This window comes from Lutra lutra, chromosome 6 (genome assembly GCF_902655055.1).
Source record: "Lutra lutra chromosome 6, mLutLut1.2, whole genome shotgun sequence".
In the NCBI taxonomy this organism is placed as follows: domain Eukaryota; kingdom Metazoa; phylum Chordata; class Mammalia; order Carnivora; family Mustelidae; genus Lutra; species Lutra lutra.
This window is the reverse complement of record NC_062283.1, coordinates 28577075-28593749: the sequence shown is the minus strand read 5'-3', so window position 1 is coordinate 28593749 and position 16675 is coordinate 28577075. Positions and strand designations below refer to the sequence as shown.

General features: G+C 43.6%; 2 long non-coding RNA genes across 6 annotated transcripts; one reads left to right on the top strand and one right to left on the bottom strand.

The window, feature by feature from the left end:
- Positions 1 to 247: 247 nt before the first annotated feature.
- LOC125101830 (uncharacterized) lies at positions 248 to 15143 on the bottom strand. 5 transcript variants are annotated; one of them, XR_007127939.1, is made up of 5 exons: positions 14908 to 15143; positions 13376 to 13491; positions 6527 to 6742; positions 3569 to 3615; positions 248 to 376 (listed from the first exon to the last, which is right to left on the bottom strand). It is a non-coding gene; the product is annotated as an uncharacterized LOC125101830 (long non-coding RNA). The 5 variants fall into 5 exon arrangements; XR_007127938.1 differs by lacking the exon at positions 3569 to 3615 and having other exon boundaries at positions 261 to 376; positions 14908 to 15139; XR_007127941.1 differs by lacking the exons at positions 248 to 376; positions 3569 to 3615 and adding an exon at positions 3204 to 3259 and having other exon boundaries at positions 14908 to 15140.
- On the top strand, positions 1123 to 13939 carry LOC125101839 (uncharacterized). Its single transcript, XR_007127951.1, has 3 exons — positions 1123 to 1348; positions 7035 to 7039; positions 13914 to 13939. It is a non-coding gene; the product is annotated as an uncharacterized LOC125101839 (long non-coding RNA).
- Positions 15144 to 16675: the final 1532 nt, after the last annotated feature.

Genomic DNA, 16675 nt, shown 5'->3' with positions numbered 1-16675 from the left:
TTGCTGGTCCTTGCTGCCCTAGTACAGCCCATAAATTACTTTCAGGTTTGCTGTATTTGTACTGGCATCAGCCATTTGGCGTCACGAGAAACTCGTGGTTGTTTAACTAGACACAGATGTAATATCACTATATATATGGCCTTAATGCTTTGAATAAACTTAGCACTGTTGGACATCCTCCTCAGTGCTCCTCCTGCCCCCATCTCTCTACTTCTCGAGTTCTTTTCTTCATCCTCTTACCCTCACGTTCCTGGTTGATTTGTTGCTCAGGCCGCGACAAAGACAGGTTCCAATTTCTGCGTCTCATTCCTCCCTTTTGCTGCCCACTTCTCTTCCCTCGGTCTCCAGTCTGCTCCAGTTAGAAAACTGGCATTTCCTAACATAAAAACAAGAGCAGTAAGTGCGTGGGGACAGGAAACATGAATCATTAACAAGAACCGAGTTCCCTCCGGAGTGCTCCTAAGTGAGCACCTTCGCTCTGCCCCCAGGAAGCCAGTTTTCTACCTACCTCCACCCTCACACACACCCCCCCACCTCCCACTCCTACCACCCACCACTCCCACCCCCACCTTCCCACCCTCCCCAACCCCCTCACTCCCCCCTGTCCCCACCCCTAGCAGAGTGGCCCCTGCAGGACCTACTCCAGCTTGATTCACTCTCTGGACAGATCTTTAGCCCACTCTTCCTAAAGCCCAAAAGGTCATTACTCCCTTGAGCTGCTGGAAAAACACTACAGAAATCACAGAGTCCGGGAAAGAAAAACAGGCAACAAAATGGAACAAGTGCAGGGAATTGAACAGATGTTTATTTTGATCCATGTCCAGTTCTGACAAACCTAGAAAGGAATACAATGTCCAGGAAAAGGCAAGTGGAAGGGAGGGAGGGAAGGGAGCTAATAATATCAACTTTGAGACTCTACATAAAAAAATAAATTTGATCTATTTATCATCGCACACAAAGGATAACTTCTACATAGGATTTTTTTTTTTTTAATTGAAGCTGTAGCAGGGCACCTGGGTGGCTCCATCAATTGAACGTCTGACTCTTGGTTTTGGCTCGGGTCATTATCTCAGGGTTGTGAGATGGAGCCCTGCTCGGGCTCCCCTTTCCCTCCTTCTCTGCCCCTCCCCACTGCTTGCAAGTGCTCTCTCTGTCTCTCTCTCAAATAAGTAAATATTTTTTAAAAAATTGAAACTATAGAAGTACCAAGGGGAAAAAAATGGCAGAATTTCTCTGTGACGTGAGAGTAGAGAAGATTTTCATAACTACAGCCAAAAATCCAGCTTTAACTGAAGAGAAAGATTGATCAACTTAACTACATAAAAATTTAAAAGCAGGGCACCTGGGTGTCAGTTAAGCATCTGCCTTCAGCTCAGGTCACGATGGGATCCTGGATCCTGGATCCAGGATCCTAGATCCCCAGGATCTAGCCCCACATTGAAGACCCAGCTCAGTGGGGAGCCTGCTTCTCCTTCTCCCTCTGCCGCTCCCCCCTGATCACAAGTAGCAAGCCACCGCTCAGCTGCCTCAGGAAAACCACCTCTTGCCTTTGTGGTGTCCTCTGTGGTGCCCAGTGAAGAGGATCAAAATGGCCCCAGGAGTGACGCCAGCAGGGAGTCTGCTTCTTTCTCTCACTCTCCTTCTGTTCTCTCTCTCTCTCAAATAAATAAATAAATCTTCTTTTAAAAAAATATCTCTATAGATTGCCATGGAGAGACCACCATATTGTCTAGAACTGTATGTAAATATCTCAATAAAATAAGTATAATAATATTTTAAATGAAAAGCGGGGGAAATCATTGAATGCTACTATATATATAAGAACAAATGAATATATATATACACACATATATATATATTTCTTTTTAACAATGGAAGAATAAGACAAACTTTTTAAAATGTCTATGGGAGAAGGAGAAAATTGAGTAGAGGATATAGGGATAGAAACTTCGTTTTTCTGACACACTTTGTTTTGTAGACCTGACTTTGAAGCTCTGTAAATATTTTAAATAATTACAAAAAAATTAATTTTAAAAAGCTCTCTATAGGGGTGTCTGGGTGACTCAGTTGCTTAAGTGTCTGTCTTTTGGCTCATGTCATGATCCTGGGGTCCTGGGACTGAGCCCCAGGTCAAGCTCCTTGCTCATCAGGGAGTCTGCTTCTCCCTCCACCTCTGCTCCTCTTCCCCAGCCCTGTTCATCCTCTCTCTCTCTCTCTCTCTCTGTCTCAAATAAATAAATAAAATCTTTTTTTTTTTAAAGCTTTTTCTAGGGCGCCTGGGTGGCTCAGTGAATTAAGCCGCTGCCTTCAGCTCAAGTCATGATCTCAGGGTCCTGGGATCGAGTCCCGCATCGGGCTCTCTGCTCAGCAGGGTGCCTGCTTCCCTCTCTCTCTCTCTCTGCCTGCCTCTCCGTCTACTTGTGATCTCTCTCTGTCAAACAAATAAATAAAATCTTTAAAAAAAAAAAAAGCTTTTTCTAAAAAGCAAAATAAATAAAACAAAATCTATCTGCTCAATAAGTTAGTGGTATAATCACAAAGAGAAAGACTATTTCAAACAACTTTAAATCCTAAACACTAACCTAACTGTATATACCTAGTGAGATATATCCTAAGGATAAAAAGAATTGAAAAGTGGTTTTCATTTTTATATTAATTGACTAATAGTTAATCAATCGATTGATTGGTCAATTGATGGTGATAATATGGAGAGATAACACGAATGTTGATGTGTTTGGTCGAGATATTTGGTTGGGAGAAAGAGCAGCTCTAAGGTAAGTCTTATAAAACAATGGGAGTCTCTATTTGAGTCAAGAGTGTTAGTATAAACAAAGAATGACTTTATGTGGAAACACATATGTTTGTATTTCCTGTCCACCAGAAGGCCCTTGAAAACAAGGATTGACCCAATAGCAATGAATGTCTCTACCACCCAGACTGTGGTCTCTATTTGCAATTTCCCATCGATGGAAACCTTAAAGAAATGTTTGGTTATCTACTTGGAGAAGGAAATACACAAGATGTGCTTGGATATCTCATCATAACAAAAAACTCAAGCAGCTATCAGAGTATCTTGGGACTACATCAAAGGTACATGAGGAGGGGTGCCTGGGTGGCACAGTGGGTTGAGCCTCTGCCTTTGGCTCAGGTCATGGTTTCAGGGTGCTGGGATCGAGCCCCGCATCAGGCTCTCTGTTCAGCGGGGAGCCTGCTTCGCCCTCTCTCTCTGCCTGCCTCTCTGCCTACTTGTGATCTCTCTCTCCATCAAATAAATAAAATCTTTAAAAAAGTAAATAAAAGGTAGGTGAGGAGACACCCCCACTTGCCAAAGATGGGACAATTCAATCATTCATAAGAATAACAATTGCAAAAAAAAAAAAAAAAAAGAATAACAATTGCAATGGACTGCAATAAACTGAAATACATCAAATATATTTAAACCAATGACTTCATAATGATTTTTTTAATTGATCACATTTGGAGAGTTGTAGGTAGCCAACTTAATAACTCGAAAACTGGTCATAAAGAGAAATCAATATTTATCCTGCCTTTCCTATAGGAACCATACCTGATCACATGGTTGAAGAGGGAACTTCTCTTACAGAAGTAGTCCAGCTAGTAAATGAAGAACAGAATGGTAGAATTCCATTATCACCATTTCGCAACTCCTAAGAAAATCATGGATTAGTCAGTACCTGATAACATAACCAAAAGAGAGACAAGCTGACATTATGCACATTCTTTTGGAAGTTCACAACATTCTCTGAGGAGTCCTACAAAATAAGTCAAACACAGACTGAGGGAAATTCTATAGGACAAAAATAAAACCAACAAACAAACGATAACAACACACTTTCATCAACAAATACATTACAAGGGGGAAAATAGAACGGGTGAGAGAACTTACACATTAAAAGATACACAAAAACAAAATTTAATAAAAATATTTTAATAAGGGGTGCCTGGGTGGCTCAGTAGGTTAAAGCCTCTGCCTTTGGCTCGGGTCATGATCCCAGGGTCCTGGGATTGGACTCTCTGCTCAGCAGGGAGTCTGCTTCCTCCTCTCTCTCTCTGCCTGCCGCTCTGCCTACTTGTGATCCCTCTCTGTCAAATAAATAAATAAAATTTTTTAACATTTTTAATAAAATATAATAAAACAAAAATTTATTTATTAAAAATTTAAAAAATAAAAATAATAATTTTAAAAAATTTTTAAAAGAAACATAAAAATAACCAATATAATAATGTATATAATAATGTATGGCCTATATTATTTCAATCCTGATTCACAATAACATAAATTCATTTTTTGTAAAAAATGAGACATTTGGGGGAATCTGAAAAAGGAAATCTGAGGCTCCTAATTTCCAGGCTGTTTTCCCACTGGCCTGAGCTTAGGCATTGTTGTAAGTAAAAACCACTTGAGAGCCCAGAACTAGAGTTGGAACAGCTCCCCGCAGCTGGCCATTTACTATCAGAGGAAGAGTCTAAATAACAAGGCCACCTCTCTCATTCCCTCTGCCCCCCCACCTGCCCCTCCTCCCATATGAAAACAACCAACAATTCAGCATGAGGCTCCAGACAGGAGGTTGTCTTGAGGTGATTCTCATTCAGGCTCTTGCCCACCTGGACTGCAAGTTTTGGCATCATCCAGGATGCCCCAAATGAACAAGTTCTGATTGTGTGATATGAGCTGATAGGCTTGATCACAACTGGGCCTGATCTAGAAAGGGAGGGGGGTTGGGGTACTCCACCAATACTACTATCAGCAACCCTACGAACTGGAATAACTATAAACTATGTAATACAGGACTCCATCTTGAAAAGGGTAAAAACCCTGTCCCTAGGGCCTGAATACTCTTTGTAAGGACCTATTTAGAAACTGTCCCTGCTCCCCTTCCCCCAGGGGATTTACTTAGAGACAAGTCCCGGAAACCAGCTTCAGGTAACAAAGCACAGATACAAAGGTGGGTCAGGCCAGGTGGAGACATCTGATCAGTGGGGGGGGGATGCATACTGTCTCCCTGGTTACCAAGGAGTATGGGCCCCGCCCTTTGGGCGCCAGTCCCAATCAAGGTGTAATAGGCTGGTTCAAATGTCTACTAGGGTAAATTGCAACTCAATTGGTCACCTAGCATCACTGTGGAGTTTCCTGTGTGTGTTAGGATCTCATTGGCCACCTGTGCGTAGCCAGGCCCAACTGCATGGCCTTTGCCCTTAAAAGCTAGTCTGTGAAACAGAGAAGGGTTGCCCTTTCTTGTAAGAGGTGCGTCCCTGAACGTTCGGTTAGATTCTTGATGCTTGGCGCGAAATAAAGCTTTGCTTGACCTTCGCTTTGTATCAGTCTCGCTCCTTTAATCACGGACCCATTATTGGGGCATAACACTCTTAAGTCAGAAGACCTGGGAATTAGCTATTATCCCCATCTATGACTACACGTACTCCTGAGGTCCCTCAGTGGTCTTAGCTCTTCAACCGTAGATACAAAATATGATTATTTCAGAAAACAGAAGTAGAACTTAAGATAAACAAAAGAACCCAAGGAAAGCCAAGAAATGAACAAGTTGGGAAGTGTTGCCGGACAGGAAAGCCAAGGGGGCTGAAGCTGAGAGGCAGGTAATAATAATAATAATAGGAGGAGGAGGAGGAGTAATTTCACATTTATTGAGCTCCTACTATCTGCCAGGGGCTAGATAAGTCCTTTTTCATGCATCATCCCATTTAATACCTTCAATAACCTAATAGGTTATGCCCTCCACCTCCTCTCAAAGGCAACTTCACTCCCTCTTCTCAGGAATGCATCTCTTGCCTATTTCTTATTTTATAGGAATTTATACATAATAACTGAAGTTTCATACAATATGAAGCAGATTTGCCTAGACCTGTGGGAGGTCTAAGGTCACTGGAGGGCCAAAGACCTCCCCAACACAGTCAACAAAGCTTCTTCCATCTGATGTTTCTATCTAAAGAAAACTGTCCTCTTTACAAAAGACGTCAGAAGATGCCATGCTTCTCCAGTCAGGGTTTTGTGTGTGACCTTGACCAGCCATTGCTCCCCTCACAATGTCTCACCTGGCCATCACTATTCTGGATCCTTTTCCAGGAAGTAGAGCCAGCAAAGCATGAACCACATCTCTAAACATGTTGGACCTCTTACCATTTTACAATAAATGAGTAATGTTGAAAGTTGAGTGCATTTATTTGTAAGAATTCACAAGGTAATTGGTGGTTATAGAACAACTGCATTGTTTCCATCATTTCCTAACAAGGGTCATGCCTTGAAAATTCAGTAATGGCCTCATGATAATGACAGACAAGGGAGAGGAACGGACAGACGAGGCAAAGAAGCAAACTGTGTCATGTGAATCTGTCTGACCCCAGTAAAGGAACAACATTTGAATTATATGCCCATGACTCTGGCTCCCCAAATCACCAAAAAATAATTAACAATGGGGCTTAACACTGTAGCTACAACTAATCATAGCTAGAATTATTGCAGTAAAACAGTGAAGCAGTGATGGGGTACCTGGCTTCATTGCTTGTTTGTATCTTGATGTGGATACTCAGGACACATGACCTCCATAAATCTGACATTCGGGTTGTTTCAATTGTCTGTGCAGATCCTCCTGCAGCACAGCTAGAATGGTGCCTCCCAGCTGGGTCTGGTCGGGTGAGGAAAGCCAACCACCCAGCTTCAAGAAGCAGCTTTGTGTTCTCAGCAGATCGTCCAGTAGGCAGAGACCTATGGGGGAAAAAAATTTTTTTAACTTTATTTCTTTGTGAAAATTGCCTGGAAGAAAGCTGGTCATTAACACTGGTAACTGAAGTAATGAAAATGTGAAGAATTCTGAGAAAATAATCATTTTTAGGAATTATAAAGTGGGATAAAGACAAGCATTTTTTATCTTGATGGCAGCTTGGCTTTATTAATCCTCAATAAATGCAGATATTTGAAAAGAGACTTGAGAAATAATTTCAGGAAATATTTTCAGGCAGCTCAAAAGTTTCTCACAGAGCAAGAGACAAAACTTAAGTTAAAGTAGGAACAGCGGTTAACTCGTGGTAAGAGACTATAAACAGGAAACAGCAGCCTTTCAACATAAATGTAATTGAGAAAGGTCCAGAAAATCTGGATAAGCATTTATGTATCATCTAATTTGGAGCTATGCAAAGCTCTCTGGTGCCTCTTGTAAAAGTCAAAAGGGTCAGCTATCCTTTCTGCAAATATGGCCACTGGGTGAATACACATCAATCCCCCTTTCATTACAGTAGCCTTCATCCAGAACTTTCTACAAACAGGTTTTGGAGGTTAAAAAATTCTGAACTCCCTGGAATGAGACTGTCTTGTGGTAAAAGCTGCCTGCATGCCAAGCATTTTGGCCCCTCCCCAAAAGGAAGGCTTCTGATTTACTTCCAATAGCTCATCCTCTCTCTACATAGATATTATCTAGCACTGCGTACACACCCTCTCTTCGCTTCCTCCTTGATTTATTATTCTACTTTTGTCTATCAAATCCAGATTTATTATGTTTATGTCTTTTAACTACCAAGGTCCTTTTGGATATAAGCTTGTTGTACATGAATAATAAACAGCAACTACCAAGTATTATAACTATTAATTACATTAACAGTTATAATATAAGCTATAGTTATACTTTATGTAATACTATACTACTTAGGATAGATAGTTATATTAGTTATAGTATGAACGTTATAGTATACCAGAACATTCCAGTTTCTATACGTTGTCTTGTAGGCTTACAATGCTGAGAGATAGAATGTAAAGAAACAAGGCACAGGAAATTGTAGGCAGCTTGCTCAGATTCAGCCAGTATGTGGTCCATTCAGAGTTCAAACTCAAGTAGGAAGGACTCTGTGTCAGGGCTTGTTCTCTTACTTAGTAAGCTGCCTCTAATGGTGCACATCTCATTACCATTACTCTCTTACCTATCATTAACTACACAGAGCATCAGCAGTTTTATAAAAGCTGCTTACCAAGCTGAACTAAAGGAGGGCTAACTACACGATACACACACACACACACATCCTTTATTCAGCTAGACTCCTTCATCTTCTCCACCAAACGTGTCCATGCCTACTCCATGCCGGACGCCGGCACTAGTCCACAAGTCAGGCATGGTCCCTGTCCTCTTGGAGCCTCCTACTAATTCAGAACCTCACTTCACCCTACACTTTTCCTTCACAGCATCACCCATTAATTACTTGTTCAGTGTCTTTCACCCCATTGTCCTGTGACCTCCATGGGGCTAAGATGGCTACCCAGGTCACTGCTATGTCCAGGGTCTTGTGGAGCACCTGACACCTAAGAGAAACTTAGTAGTTATGGAAGGAATGGATGTGAACCAGCAGTGGGAGCAGGCTCTCTCAAAGGTTGGAGAAGGTATTGTACCAGCCAGTAGATAGCTGATTATAGTATCTGTGCCACAGGGTGCTCATCTCTGCCTACCAGAAACCAGCAGCCTCTGAGTTCAAGGCTCCCTCCCACTGCACTCACCGTCCAGTGTCTGCCTTGACAGTGAGGTCTGCCCAGGCCCACCCAGCCTGGGAGTTATACCAGTGAATGGAAACTTGCCCTGTCAAAAGGGCTCATATCAGTATCATAGCTCTGGCCCATCCGATCTGGGTGTCTCTTTGATCACAATCTCCAAACACCTGGAAAAAAGGACAACACTCCACCCACCCTCACTGTAGGGGGTTTCATGGAGACTGGCTGTCCTGTAGGCTAATGTAGGCCTGTAGGCTAATGTCACGGGCAGGCAGGATCTCTGAGAGAGGCACATTCTGGCATCAGGCAGGATAGGTGTGTCCTCAGGCAGGGACCTGGGACTCAGAATGGGAGCCTTAAGCTGACAGAGGTGGGAATGTGCAGGTGTCTATCCTTCTCCCCTTAGACTCAGGGAGTGGCTTTGAGATGGAGGCAGCAAGCTAGGAGCAGAGGAGCAATTCCTGAAGTTGCCTGTGGGCTGAAGATAAATCAGCTGTGTCTTGTGAATCAGATTATCTGGTTGCCTGTTACTCAGTTCTCTGGTTTCCTTTTCTTAACTCTGGGCCTTTAGGGAAGTATTATTTAATTACTATCTATCTGAGTCTGCAGTGCTAATGGCTTCAACTGTGGTTGCTCACAAGCATAAAGGGAGAGGGAAACTTCTGGGAATGTGGCAGGGCTGGGAAGTCCCTTCCTCTCCCCATGGAGATGTCCCTCCAACTGCGCCCTCTAGGATGTGCCCTTTCTTTTACTATGGGAGGTGGATCTTTCTTTGCAGCATCTAGACCAGCCGAGGAAGGCCCTTGACTCCAGTCCTCAAATGGAGATGACCCAAAAGCATCCAGAGTTGGCTCTGAAGATTTGTTCTCCTGATGCTTTGTGTCATTTTGCTCTTCACAGACTCCTGTAGCCCTGGGTAACCTGAGGGCCTTAAGGGAGGAAGGTCACCATCTGACAGGTAGAAGGATCCCAACTGTAGTCTCAGAGTTAGGAATGTGGTATACAAACTGCCTCCCACCTCAAGACCTTGAGGCTCACAGTTGCCTTCCTTTCACAAATGAGATCTCCCCTCTTCTGTGTTTTGCAGAGCCCCCACCCCCACCCCCACCTCAATCCAGGGCACTTTTCTAGTTCCCAGAAGAATTGGATCTCCTCTTCCATTGTTCTGAAAGAAAAGAACTCTGAATGACAAGTCACCACCCCTCCCCCCAAAATCCCCATGATTAAAAACGTTGGTATTTTGTTTACATGTGAATAACCAATATTCTACAGCCTTTTTTCTCTCTCCCACGCATACACACATCTTCATGTTTCCAACTAACATGTCTGTCCTTCCTCAGCCTGCAGTTGAAGGTTTGTGGCCACTGGGGCCAGGCCCTGTCATCCTCAGCTCTTTCTCAGGGCCTCAAAGTTAATGCTCTGTTAGGGCATTTGTGACCTCAGAGGAGAGTTCGGTTACAATGGCGTGCTGATAAACCAGCCTGAGGGGTTAGCGAGTAGAATCCCTGATTTGTAAAGGTTACCAGTTTCCGTGATGTAAATACTCCCTCCCACCATGACCCTTTTCCAACTAACAATGGTTTAACAACCAGCTTGTAACAGTTTCACAATTGATCTCACCAGTTGGTCTGAGCTAACTGAAACACACCACTGTTCAAGGGGATCTCCAGAGCATTCTTGGGCCCCCGGAATGTCTCAACAAAATGAGCAAGAGATCCAGTGGAAGCAAAGGGAGGAAAGAGCTCTCATGTGCCATTTTTTCCTGCTGGGTTTCTTGGCTCACAAAAGGTATGGAAAGGGTATGGGCTTTAGGGAGTCAAACCTCTGGGTTCAAATCCCTGTGTAACTTATGCAAGCATCAGCTTCCAACTCTGCAGAAAGGGATTGGTAAGACCTACATGTGGGATTACTTTAAGAATGAAAGAGGGGCACCTGGGTGGCTCAGTGGGTTAAAGCCTCTGCCTTCGGCTCAGGTCATGATCCCAGGGTCCTGGGATCGAGCCCCACATCGAGCCCCACATCGGGCTCTCTGCTCGGCAGGGAGCCTGCTTCCTCCTCTCTCTCTCTCTCTCTCTCTGCCTGCCTCTCTGCCTACTTGTGATCTCTGTCTGTCAAATAAATAAAATATTTAAAAAAAAAAAAAGAATGAAAGAGATGCCTAAATAAAATGCCTAATAAAGAGCAAGCTCTCCATAAATATTCTTTCTTTTGCACCCTTGTCTTAATTTTTCCTGTAGTTCACATAATTATTTTCCAAAGGGTCCAACAGGGGGAGCCCAAACTCAACATTGTCAGGGTGGGGGCTGGTCATTCAGCCAAACTCTCTCACCAGTCTTGGCTTTAACTGGGGAAGCTTTGAGGAGCAAATCTTTTTCTTTTCCAGGCTCTCCCTTGTCCTCATCCCAAAAAAGCTGAGTCCATCAAAATGTTTTAGAACTGGGGTTCATGCCATCAGGCTTCATTCTCCTCTGAAATGGCAAACTATAACCCAATCAGAAACCATGGTCCATGAAGGGAATACCACCATCAGGACCAGAGCAAGGGCCAAGGGCTTCACCAAAACAGTACTTCACACAGCACAAAGCTCATAAAGCTTTCTACACAGCCTAAATACCTCCCACACCAAACCAGCCATAATAAACAGTTACACCTAACAGTCCTGGGGATTATGGTAAAATTGTACAGCAGAAAGCTGTGGTCAGATATCTAGAAGAGCTTTCCAACTATAAAACCACCAAAGAAGGAAGTGGAGTCTTTGTCTCTGTGGCTGGGAAGGGTGGAGAGAGGAGGGGAGTCAGAAGTGGAAGGAACAGGAGGCTCAATAGTTTTGAGAAGTGTAGTTGTTCACAAACAATGGAATTATCGGAATGATACAGAAAGGGGCATCAAACGAAACTTTGAGGAAATCTGGTTTCTTGTGATAAAGAGCTTTTGGTAACCTGAGACAGTTTTGGAAACCTGGAAGCACAAAAATTCTTTACTAGAAATGAATGGTAAGAGCACCTGGGTGGCTCAGTGGGTTAAAGCCTATGCCTTCAGCTCAGGTCATGTTCCCCAGGGTCCTGGGATCGAGCCCCACAACCCGCTCTCTGCTGAGGAGGGATCCTGCTTCCCCCTCTCTCTCTGCCTGCCTCTCTGCCTACTTGTGATCTCTGTCTAATAAATAAATAAAATCTTAAAAAAAAAAAAAAAAAGAAATGAGTGGGAAACCTTGCATTTAAGTCCCGTATGGTCACTTTCCAAATGGCTGACCTGTCCAAGTTATTTAAGCTCACTAAATCTCAATCACTCATATATTCACTCACACCACCCATATTTATTGAACATCTTATACGTCAGGGGCTAAATAAATCCCGAGGAGACAAAGGTGAGCAAAACTAGGGACTGTCCTTTTTTTCATGGCATTTACAAAGTATTCATCTGTAAAAAGTCATACTAATGCTGGGACAACAAGATATCCACAGGCAAAAAGGGAAGTTGGATCCCCACCTCATGTCATATATGAAAGTTAAGTCAAAATGGATCAAAGACCTAAATATAAGAGCTAAAACTATTAAATTCTTAGAATAGAACATAGCCATAAATCTTTGTGACCATGCATTAGGTAATGGCTTCACAGATATGACACCAAGTATACAAGTAACAAAAGAAAAGAAAAAAGATAAATTGGACTTCATCAAAATTTAAACTTTAACAGGACACTAATCAAGAAAATGGACAGTAATCAAGTGTAGGACACTATAGGACACTAATAGGACATAGGATGCTAATCAAGGACACTTATCAAGAAAATGGGACACTAACCATAGGACACTAATCAATAAAATGAAAAAAGGACCCAAAGAATGATATCAAATGCTTATATATCTGATAAGTGGCTTAGATCTAGACTACATAAAGAACTCTTACAACTCTGGACACCTGGGTGGCTCAGTCCGTTAAGTGTCTGCCTTCAGCTCAGGTCATGATCCCAGGGTCCTAGAATCGAGCCCCGCATCGAGCTCTCTGTTCAGTGGGGAGCCTGCTTCCCTTCCTCTCTCTCTGTCTGCCTCTCTGCCTACTTGTGATCTCTCTCTCTCTTTCAAATAAATAAAATCTTGAAAAAAAAATTTTAAAATAAAATAAAACCTTAAGTAAAAAAGAACTCTTACAACTCAAAAAATGGGCAAATGATCTGAATAAACATTTCTCCAAAAATACACAAATGGCCAAAAAGCACATAAAAAGACACTCAACGTCATCAGTCATCAGGTAAATGCAAAAATAAACCATAATGAGACACCACTTTATACCCACTAAAATGGCTAGAATCAAAAAGACAGATTGGAGAAATGGGAACTTTCATACACTGCTAGTGGGAATGTCCAACAGTGCAGTCAATTTAGAAATAATCTGGAAGTTCCTCAAAAGGTTAAACAGAGGTACCGCATGACCTAGGAATTCCACTCCTGGGCATGTACACATGAGAAATGAAAACGTCTATCCACAGACATTCTTGTACATGAATGTTCATGCCAGTATTATTCATGATAGCCAAAATGTAGAAACAACACAAAAGTTCTTCAATTGACGAATGGTTATATGAACTGTGGTACATATACCCCCACCATGGAATGGTATTTGGCAATAAGAAGAAACAAAGCACAAGTGAAAGCAATTATGGAAAGGAGAGCAAAGCTGAAGGCATCCCAGTCTTGCATTTCGAGATACGCTACAAAACTGTAGTCAGAATCATACATTACTGGCAGAAAAATAGACTCAGCTCATGGAACGGAATAGAGACTTCAGAAATAAACCAGAAATGAATAAATACAGTCAATTAATCTACAATAAGAGAGGTGAGAATATACAATGAGAAAAGACACATACCTTCTTTTCAGGCAAGGGGCCAAGCTTCACACTTAGGACCACCAAACAGTCGTCCTCCCACAGCTGCGTTGCCCTTGTGCCCAGCTTTCTCTCCATAGTGTCTTCCGCTGCTCTCTCTCGGCAAAGCAATCACAATAGGTTGCTTTCTCAGAAGGATGCCAGTCACCTGTGTGCCATGAGGAGCCTTGTAGCCCTCCTATCTCTCAGAGGAGGTGCCCATGGGAGGCTTAGGGAGGACACAGGGTGGTGGAGGCCGACTGCACCAGGATTCTTCCTACCCCCGCCGCAGCAGCTGGGCAGCCTTTCCCAAATCCTTTCCATTCTTACACTCTCCAGGCTGGCTTCTTGTCAAACAAGCAAAGGACCGGTATTTGTCCCTGTGAATGCCTCACGACTCATGGCACCAGTGGGTCAGGTAGGCAAAAAGCCATGATGGCCCCTCGCCTCCAGTGGCTACCAGGACTTCCTAAATAGGTTGAATGTGTGTTATGTATATTTTACTACAATTAAAGATAATAACAAAGGCAGGGTGTCCAAGTGGCTCAGTCAGTTAAGCATCTGACTCTTTATTTCAGCTCAGGTCTTGATCTCGGGGTTGAGATCGAGCCCCATGTACTGCTCCGCACTGGGCAGGGAGTCTGTTTGGGATTCTCTCTCCCCCCCACTCCGCCCTTCCCATCCCAACTGCATGCATGAACTCTTTCTCTCTCTTTCTCTAAAATAATAATAATAATAATAATAATAATAATAATAATAATAATAAAAGTATAGTAGTAGTTCTTCCCTCACAGGGTTGTTTTGAGGATTAAAGGAGATCAGTATTGGCTGAAGGAATGGCTAAAATGTGTAACATCATTTACGAGCCAGGTTTGGAGAATGAGGATCAGGATGGTGGAGGGACACTTCAACTTTCTACTTTAATTCATGTATCTATTTTTCAGATTTTTTTATAACTGGTATACTTTCAGAATTAAAAAAGAAGAAGAAGAATGAGGGCTGCTTATATTCCTGCATTACTGATTTGTTCAAGACTTAGTATCCACAAAAAAGTGCATGAGATTTGGGATCAACATGCTTGGCCTATGTTTGACCTTCTGTATTTGTATCTCTATGTGTAATTTTTTCCAGATTTCCTTAGCTTTGCTTGCCTTTCTTCCCCTCCACCCCCAACTTACTTAAGTCTCTGAGTCACAGTCTTTTTTTTTTTTAAGATTTTATTTATTTATTTGTCAGAGAGAGACCACAAGCAGGGGGAACAGCCAGCAGAGTTGGAGAAGCAAGCTCCCCACTGAGCAGGGATCCCGAGGCTGAACTCAATCCCAGGACCCAGGGATCATGACCGAGGTGCAGGCAGACGTTTAACTGACTGAGCCACCCAGGCATCCCTCTTAGTCACACTCTTAATCCTCCCAGTCTGACCATTGGCTCCTGCCCTCATGCTGGAAGAGAAACCCCGACATCAGGCAGTGGGTGGGGAGGGGGCGCTATGCTCATCCCTAGACAGTGTCTTAACTCCTCTTCCCCATTTTTACCTCCTTCTCCATGGTGAAACTTTCCCCGAGATCTGATTTTCAGTCTCTCACTGCAACTTGAGAGGTCTGCTGCTCCAGGAAGACAGAGACAGCTGGGAGCCCTTGCCGGAAGTCCGTTTCCTGGGCAGGAGAACACTGGCAGAAATCCAGACCGCTGACGTCACCTGGTCCGGAAGGCGGAAGCCATTGCCCAACCATAGGAAGTCGATGCCAACAACACATATTTCTGTGATTCCCTCCTTCCGTTCAGAAAAGCATTTTCCTGGACAGAAGGCAGTAGGGGTGGAAAGTGTTCTGAACTTTGAACCATACAACCACACAACATGAGGTTGGCCAAAGCCTTGACTGACAAACGAGCATGAGACCTGACCCTGGACTTGGCTTGGAAGATGCAAGTCTGAGTCGGCGCTCTGCCACCTAACTTCTGACCTTTGACAAATCATTCGATTTCTTTGGTCAGTTTTCTTTGCTATGAATAACACTACCTACCTCACAGAAGTTACTGTTGCAAGGCTTATGTGAAGTCATCTCTGGAAGATTTCATAAACTTGAAGCAGGATGCCAAAACCAAAGTATACTTTTATAAGGGCCTTCCTGACAGCAGCAGACCCCAAGGAGGCCGGAGGGAGAGTGGGTACAGGCTGACCAGAGCCAGGCAGCCTGCACTGGAATGCCAGTGTGCTGTTTACAGCTCTGGGACAGTTTCTCTGCACCCAGTTTCATGGTGGTCAGAATGGGATGATAAGAGGGCTCCTGGGTGGCTCAGCTGGTTAAGCATCTGTCTTTGGCTCAGGTCATGATACCAGAGTCCCAGGATTGAGCCCTGCATCAGGATCCCTGCTCAATGAGGAGTCTGCTTCTCCCTCTGACCCTCCCTCCCCCAGATCATGCTCACTCTCTCTCAAATAAATACATAAAATATTTTTTTTAATGGGGATGATAAGAATACCCTTATCACAAGGTTCTCAGGAGGGGGAAGTAGTCAATCCACATAGAGCACGTGGGCACACAGAACATGTCCCAGCTCATAGCAGCCCTCATCAAGCCCCGGCAGGGCTGATTACTCCAGATGTGACCTTGTACACTTCCCAGACCTGGGCTGGGCATTCAGTCTAATTCCAAGAGATCTCATGAAAAGAGGTTCTGCCCCCAATCCACAGAGCACACACAACACACAGAGCAATGAAGCTAAAATCTGACCGTGTCACTTCTCTGTTGAACCACCCAAATCTGCCAGAGCCAACCCAGCGAAAGATATCAAGCCCTTGAGATAGCCCCTTGAGTTCCTCTCCAGCCTCATCTCCTGACGCTCACGGCCTCTCATCAAGGTTCTAACAATCCCATCCCAAACTACCTGCAGCTTCTCACTTCCACCCCCTGGCTCTCATTGCCCTTCTGCGCAGCACGCCCTCACCCACCCTGCTTTTGCTAACTCCTAATTATTATTCAAGACCCTTAATGTCATGTCTTCCAGAAAGTCCTTCTTCATTCTCCTGTACAGGGCTTGGTTCCCCTTCTCCCTTCATTCCTTGAAGGCACTACCATCATGGCACAGGGCAGATTTTATCCCAACTCTTTATGTGACTGTTTCGCAATTGACAGGGGGATTCTTGAAATCAATGGCTAGCACTGGGTTGTATTTATCTCCCTAAACTCAGCACAAGTACAGAGCCAGGCACACAGTAGGTGCTCAGTAAACACTGGGTGCCAAGACTGATGAATGGATGCCCAGGAACCAATAAAGCTTGTTTGTTCAGCTACCATCACA